Source organism: Leucopleurus acutus, assembly GCF_964270905.1.
Source record: "Leucopleurus acutus genome assembly, chromosome: 2".
In the NCBI taxonomy this organism is placed as follows: Eukaryota; Metazoa; Chordata; class Mammalia; order Artiodactyla; family Delphinidae; genus Leucopleurus; species Leucopleurus acutus.
Genome location: NC_139143.1, coordinates 157,567,124 through 157,574,951, shown reverse-complemented (window position 1 = coordinate 157,574,951; position 7,828 = coordinate 157,567,124). Strand labels below are relative to the sequence as shown.

The following is a 7,828-nucleotide window of genomic DNA, read 5'->3' as shown; positions in this document are numbered from 1 at the left end:
TGTGAGAAAAATAAAGAACGTAACTTTGGTAGGAGACTTGGTGATGAAATTGGACTTAGGGGGTGAGGGAAAAGGAGGGGTCTCTGGTTTCTGTTGGTATAATAGGAAGAAGCCTGTGCTAGTCCCAGAGACAGGAATGCTGGGGATGCTGCAGGTTTGGAGTGGGGAGAGGATGAGCTGGGTTCGAGTTGCCTGTCAGCCACCCAAGGGAAGATGGGGAGAGGGTAGTCATAGGACCCAGCCCACCTTTACTGTCTCACTGCTCAGTCTTCCTCTCCTCCAAACAGGACCGTCAGGTCAATCAATTTTAAGGGTCCATCTGGGCCAAGACCTGGAGTCCTCGCTGGGGATGGAAAGGTGACAGGTTCTTTCCTGGCCTTCAAGGACCTCACAGTTTAGGAGAGAGATAGAGGAGTTAACATAATCTCCATTCACTGTGACGGAGGGAGTGGAGGGGCTGTGAGGGTAGGGGAAGGCCCTGGATCTGCCTAGATTCAAGGTCGGCTACCTGCAGCCACTTGCGGCCACCTGCGGCCACGTGGGACTATTCAGCATCCCCAGAGGGTTCTTGTCTTCATGCCTTTGCTTAGGCAGTTCCCTCTTCCTTGAGCACCCTTGTCCCCATATCTATCTGTATATACCCCGCCCGTCTTCAAAACCTGTCCCAATGCCATTATCGTCAAGAAGCCTTCCTTTCTCCTCTCATTTGCAGTCAATCTTTAAATGCTACTCCCGGTTACCCCCAAAGCACGCTGTGTACATCTGATTAATATGCTCCTCACACGGAGCCGTTGCGGCATGGTTACTTGTGTCCCAATCTGCCTTCCCCACCAGCTGGAGAGATCATCCAGGGCAGAGGTGTGATTCTTCTGTGTCCCCAGAGCTGGGCACTGAGCCTCAGTCGCAGTGTAGGCCGAGTAAGGGGGCGTTTTCTCTGCGGTCCTTGGAAACATTTGGGCATGCTCAGTGTCGCTCTTTAGTCCCTTCCTAGAACCAGTCCCCTCACCCACTATCCTCCAATCTTCTGACGCTCCCTCACTTTGGGGTTCTTTAACCTCTCAGGTCCTTCTCTCCTTCTCCACTCCTTGCTCCCCAGCCTTTATCTTCTAGCGGCCGCAGCATCAGGCTTGTTTCGGCAAAGAAACAGATCTAGGCTTTGTGAGGGAGCTGTCAGAGCGCTGGGGACGCGGCTCCTTTAAGAGTGACCAGCGAGGGGGCGTGGCCTGCGGAGTACAGGCCCGAAAGGGGGCGCGGTTCCTTTAAGAAACAGCCGGCAGGCCCAGAAGAGGCCCTGGAACGGCAGGAAGAGGCGAGGTCGCTCTCGGAGCTATAGCACCGCCTGGAGCGCCCAGATTCCTCGAAGCGGGGCGCGTCCGCCTTAATCGGGGTGCGAGGTGTCGGGGGCGGGCGTTACATCAGCCGCCACGTGTGGGCCTCTCAGCTGGTGTGGAGGCAGCAGCCCCGCCCCCGGTCCCTGCCGTGGAAAAGTACCCGGGCGCCCAGGTCCCCGCCCCCTTGCCCCGCCCCCGAGCCGGCTCAGGCCCCTCCCGGCCCTCCGGGAAAGCCCCCTCCCGCCCGGCCCCGGCCCGCCACCTGCTCCCGCGGGCCGTGGCTGCGGGGTGCGGGGCGCCGGCTGGGAGTGGGCGCCCCGGGCTGCTAGGCCCCTGCCCTCACCTGCGGCCGCCTGGGCCCGCCCTACGCGCACCGGGAATGAAGGTTGGGCTGGGGAGGGCGCGGGTTACAACCCCCAAAGAACAACGCGGCCGTAGCCCCTTCCCAAAGCCGTGGCCGGGAGCCGTGGACAACAGCCCGAGGGCACCGAGACTCCCCGGCGCGGCTTCCCTGGACCTGCTGGCGCGCGGGAACCCTCAACCGACCGCCGAGTGGGCGGGCAGATAGTGAGGCAGGCCGGCTGGAGGGGCCAGATAGGCAGCTTGGCCGGCCAGGGAGATGGAGAGCAGGAGCCCGCATGAGGGGCGCAGACACCCGGCCCACCGGTTCCGGGCGCCCGCAGGCCCCAGGCGCGCAGACCCACTGGCGCCTCAGACAGAAGCTCTGGTTCCGGCGCTGCCGGCACATCCCCGCTCCCGCAACCCCGGACCGAACCGGCGTCAGCACGCAGCTCCCCCTCCTCCAGGAGCGCCCCCCGCCCCGCGCCGCCGTTCCCTCCCGCTTCAGCTCCTTGGTGACAGCGGTGACACCCAGACGCGCGCACCTACCCCGACCTTTCCGACGAGACAGACATCCCTGTACGTGCACCCACACTCTTACCCCCAGATGCCCGCATGCATGCGCGATCTCACACACACACACACACACGCTCGCCCGCCCGCTGGTCCTGGGGCTCAGCCCCGCGTAGCCACCAAACACCCAGACCGACGGCGGGACAGACAGAGGCGCGGGCCGCAGCGCCCCCTTCCCCCAGGCTCCTTACCATGCTGCAGCCCCCGGCCCAGGCTTGCCGGGTCCGCACCGCGGTGCGCCCAGGTGGCTTTCTTAAAGGGAAAGTTGCATCAGCCTCCTGAGGCTCAGTGCCGCCTCGAGTCCGCCCGCCCCGCCGCGCCGCTAGCCGCTCCTCCTGAGCTTGTTATGTTTTGGTTTCAGAGAGGCGGGGGCCAAGAGTTTGGTGAAAGTTTGGAGAGTGGAGAAGGCTTGGGAGATCCAGCCAAGTCCCTCCCCTCTCTGAACAGCTCCCCTGGCCTCCCTGCGCCCCCCCCATCTCATCCCCACCCCCGGATGACTTCTCAGGCTCCTCCTCCCAGGGAATAAAATTACAAGTTGCTCCTGCTTTCAGTTGATTGATCCCCACGAACCCCTGGGGGTGGGCTCCGCAAAGGAGCCCCCTTCTCCGCCCCTGCCTTGCTGCCCTTCAGCTGGGGCCCTTGGAGGAAGCAGATGTCCCCTTTGGGCTAGGCTGGAATGAAGCCAGAACGCCTGGGGCACTTGGGGGGCTGGAGCTGGAGTTAGCCTGCCAGGCCCCCGGCCTTCTGCGCCTGCGTTCCCCCTAGAGAGAAGTCAGAGCAAATTCCATTCCCTTTGAGCGGTGCCGCTAGGGACTGTGGGCACAGCTGGGTAAGGCCTGGGTCCTACTCCTTGGAACTGGAGGGCTCTGGATCCTTTCTCCATGGACCCTCCTTTGACCACTGGTTTGGTCAACCCTACATTGGCCATTGTGTTACAAGTGCTGCAGTCACCAACCTGGGCCCCCTCTTCTCTCCCTGGGGAGACATACCTGGGTTCCAATTCCAGCTAATGGAGACTTTGCCAAAGGGAGCTTTGCTGAGCCTCAGTTTCCTTCCTGCAAAACAGACAAAACACATTGCTCCAGGCTGCCCCCGAGCAGCAAGGCTTGGCAGTTGTTGGAAAGGGGCTCGCACAATTGCTTACCTTGAGAGCCACCAGCTTTCAAGGAGAAGGGCCGGTTAGTACTGGCTGTCAGGGAACAGTTGTTGCCCCCAGCATCTGCTCAGGAAGGGGACCAGTCTCTTCTCGGCACCCTGAGTCTGTCCTCACTGTTTTCTGGCCAGGAAACCAGTTTTATTTGTTCCCTGGGGATAGTCAGCCTCCAAGAAGCTGATTCACATATGCCAAACTCGCACAAGATCAATTGACAAGTGAGATTCCACTTTATTAATTTACAATCAGAGGCACTGAACAAGATAGCAGGTATCAGGCACAGATACTTCCTGCCAAGGAGTGCTCTCAGGCCACACACAGTCCATTCCACCAGGCTTCTCCAGGGCCCTACCAACTCGGAACTTATAACCTATTCACAGTAGAGACTTGACCAGATCTGGGAAGATCTGGAGACATTATTCTTGTCAGCATGATTATTTTCATTTTTACTCTGTCCCCAAACCTAGCAGGTACAGCGTGTTTGTGATTTATATTCTCCTGTGAACGAATTACAGGTGTCTTATGTGTATGTGTGGCCTCTTCTCGAGCAGCCTGTTGCCCCTGTGGATTTGAGTAGGTGGGTCTGTGTTTGTGAGTGACTGTGTGCACTGCAGCAGCTCTGTGTAGGGGTGTGTGTTTGTGTGTGCAACTCTGGGGGCTGGGCTCCTGTGATCCAGGCCCCACCCCCTCACCTGTCCTGCTAGGACATAAAGTCTGTGGCTGGTCTCTCCCTCCCTCCCTCCCCCTGGGGCTTGTCGAAAAGGGCCACCAGACAGGGAAGGCAGGATGGAGGCTGTTGGAAGATCCCCCATGGAGTGGAGTGGGGACAAGGAAGAGTGGGAGGGTGGGACAGTGGCCTCCTTTCCCCTTGAAGCAGTAGACTGGGGTCAAGGGGCCCTGAGAAGAGGGCACTGAGGGTCAGTGAAGCTTCTGGGATCGACCTGGCCACCTCACCCTAAGGACTCCATATGAAGGGAGGGAGGCTCAGGATGCTACAGCCAGACCCTGGGGAGGCTCTCAGAACCTGGGGCTGGTGGTGGGGTGGGGTGGGGTGGAAGAAAAAAGGGGGAGGGGTGCTCAGGGTTCAGCCCTCTGAGGCTCTATCAGGGAGAAAGAGCATTTGGGATTAATCTGGGGCAGGGAGGCAGCCTCACACTTTAGCCCATGGGGTGGGGGAGAGATTTTCCCTGGGGGTGTTTGGGAAAGTTGGAGATATTGCTTACATGGGTTTTGCTAGACAGATGACATAACACAAATCATATTTGCATACGTATAGAGAGATTTATAGATGTGTGTATTTTACACATCTTGATCTAGAAAGGGCTTCAGGCAGCTACACAGTGAGTTGAGTCCTGAGGAAAAGCTTGTGAGAAAGATTCTGGTTTGAAAAACCGTCTGCACGAGTCAGGGACTGAAGCTGCTGTTTTTTTCCAACCAGAATGAGGCCCCAAGGGAGGCAGGTTTGGACCTAGTCCAGGTCAGAACTGGGATGGCCTTCATACCCTCCTGTGAGCTCCCCGCCCTGGGCCACTGGCCCACAGGTTGGGCAGGGCATGGCCAGCCTGGGCCACTGTGAGGAGAGTAGGGGGCTCAGGCCGGAGGACAGAGAGAAGGACTGATGGGGTCAGACACCTCGCTGGCTTGCTTCTTCCTGGGGCAGGGCAGTAAGAGGACAGGCAGCAGCCGGGCCCCACCCACCGCGGGCTAAGGCGTGTCTCAGGAGACTCTAGTTGCAGTGCAATTTCCTGGGAGTGCTGGGCCCAGCGTCAGATCCCCTGGTGCTGACTGGTGTCACTTGTCGTCGTCAGCCTGCAGGAGCAGGAGCCTCTGCTGAGCCACAGGGAGTGGGCTTAGGTGTACGTCTGGTGGGATTAGGGATAAGGGCAGACGTGGGCCACTTCTAGAAGGCAGTGTAAGAGCCGGCAGCGCTGGCCGCCTGGGTGGAGGGGTGCTGAGGGACCCTGCTGAGAAGTTGGGGGAAGGTGGACATTGCTTTGAGTTACAGCCTGGCCTGACCAGGCTCGGAGCCCCAGCCTCAGGAGCTGCAGAAGCCCACCTGGGCTCTGCTCTCAGATTCTTCCTCCCTTGAACTTGGAGCCTAGTGGTCAGTGCCTGGCACCTTCCCTGCCCTGTCCCAATGCAAGGGACAAGCTAGGTTGGTTCCAGATCCAGGAGCTGTCTCTGGGGCTTCATGTGCCCTTCTGGCCATCCTGTTGTGCTTTCTCTGGCCCTGGTCCGGGGTGGGGGGGCAGCATGAGCCAATTACGGGGATCAGAGCAGGGTTCCAGGCTGGACCTCAGCAGCTGCAGGTAAAATTAGGCATACAGACTGGAAACATTGACTTTGGCCTGTCTGGGGTACAGCCCTGATGTCCAGAGCATTCAATGTCCAGATTCCTAAATGCCTTAGACCTCCCTGAATCCAGAATTCCCAATGCCAAGGGTGCCAGAGCTCCCAACACTGCAGAGAACCCCAAACCCAGAGTTCCCAGCACCCAGAGCCCCCTAATGCCCAGGGCACCTAACGTCTAGACCACTGATGTTCCTAACATCCAACGCTCAAAGTGCCAGTGTCCCAATTCACTGGAAAGGAATCTGGAGGGGAGGGAGCAGTGGACCTGATGACCCAGGTCCCTTCAGTGACTGACATTGCCTTAGGAGTGGCCATCATGGAAGCTGGGGCCTGGGGTGGTGCTGGAAGCAGTTTGATGATCCCATCCTGTCCTGAGGAGGGATGGAGGCTGGCGGCTTTTCCTCCAGTCCCTCCCCACCCCGGTCACATGACCTGTGTAATTGCACGTCCACTTACTCACCACGTATGAATGTACATCTACACTGTGCTGGGAACTGTGCTGATTTCTAGGAACTCAGCCCTGAGAGAAAAGGAGTTCCTGCTCTACTGTATGGGATGTGCGACCATGTGCCTGTGTCACCTGCCAATGTGGGGCAACACGTCTCTGTCTGTGACCCGTGTGTGGCCACAGGCTTGGCTGTGAGAATGAATGGCTGCTGGCGTGTGATAATGTGGATGTGAGGCTGTGAGCACAGACTGTCAGCAAGTTGACATATCTGACTGTCACAGCGGGTCTGACTCTGTCCATCCGTCTGGCCATCCTTATGATCCCTCCCTGCCTCACTGCTGAGGAGATGTAAGGCCCCCTCTTCCCCAGGATCGGGCCTCCCTGTGGGGAGCAGGGGGCTGATTCAGAGCTAGAGGCTGACACCCAGAGCCGCCCTGTAGAGGGACGGGAGATTCCTCCCACTGCCCCTGCCCCCGCTGGACCCAGAGCCTCCTTAGATTGGGAGGAGTGGCTATAAGTGGAGCAGCTAACACCAAAAATAGCCACAGCCACCCTGGGGAGGATCCTGTGACACCACCCCGTCTTCCCGGTCCAGCCCAGCCCGGCTTGCTGACCTAGAGCCTGGGTAAGGCTCCCGTCTGACTCCACTCCTCCTGTCTGAGTAACCCCTTCAGACTTGAAGGAGGGACAAAGCCATGATGTGACCACAGATGATGACATCATAGGGAGTTATGACAGTATGGGGTGTGACACAGGGCCCCTCACGCATGGGTGGTGTATGGCGGCCTGAGTGGGTGGGGCTCCACCTGCTGGCAGCACCCCACAACTCCCAGCAGCTGAGGATGGATAAGGCTGTACTGGGGGCCCTGCCTTATCAGTCTCCCCCATGTGTCTGATAAGCCTCTTACCGTGGGCTAGCTCAGGGAGCAGGCTGGAAGAGGGAAAAGGGTCAGTTGGGGCTGGCTGAGCTCCAGGGCAGACAGCCGGGGTCAGGGAGCCCTGGCAGAGTCCCAAGAAGGGGGTGGGAGGGGTCCCTGGGAGGGCAATGGCTGCCTGCCTCCTTATCCCAGGTCTTCCACTTAATAGCCAGGTAAAGTGGAACCTCGGTTTCCTCAATATTCCTCAACAGGAAGACTCTCAGTGTGACTATCAATCGTAGTATTGTTGTGATGATTAAATATGGGTGAAGTGGGCACAGAAGAGGGCCTGGTACATAGTAAGTGCTTATCCTCCTTCTTAGGTGAGATCAGGGTCCTACCTACGAGGTACCCATTTGGCCCAGCAGCACACCCGGCTGGCCTAGGCCTTGCTGGGGTTTCCAGAATCTGTGCAGGCCCATGCCCGTCCCCATCCATACCCACACCTTCCCAGTCTGCGCTTGCCTCCAGACTCCTCGGGAATCCTGGACCTTCTGGCAGGGTTTCTTCCAGCGCCCCCCACTGACATCTTGGAACCCTGGTGCCCTCTGGTGACAAAAGCCATACATGGCAGTTACAGCCCTATCCCTAGGGCACATCTGGCCAGACAAGGTGCTGTCCTTTGTCTGGTTATTTTATGTCTTCCCCACATCATGTTTACAAGGTAGAGATTATCTCCATTTTCTAGAACTAAGGCTCAGGCAGGTTAAATTAT

General features: G+C 58.5%; 1 pseudogene across 1 annotated transcript in view; it reads left to right on the top strand.

Moving 5' to 3' along the window:
* The first annotated feature begins 1,969 nt into the window (after nt 1-1,969).
* LOC309974797 overlaps nt 1,970-7,828 on the top strand; it is a 72,357-nt pseudogene continuing 66,498 nt past the window's right edge. The window contains exon 1 of the transcript in view: nt 1,970-2,194. The product of the transcript in view is annotated as an uncharacterized misc_RNA (transcript). The remainder of the gene's footprint in view (nt 2,195-7,828) is intronic.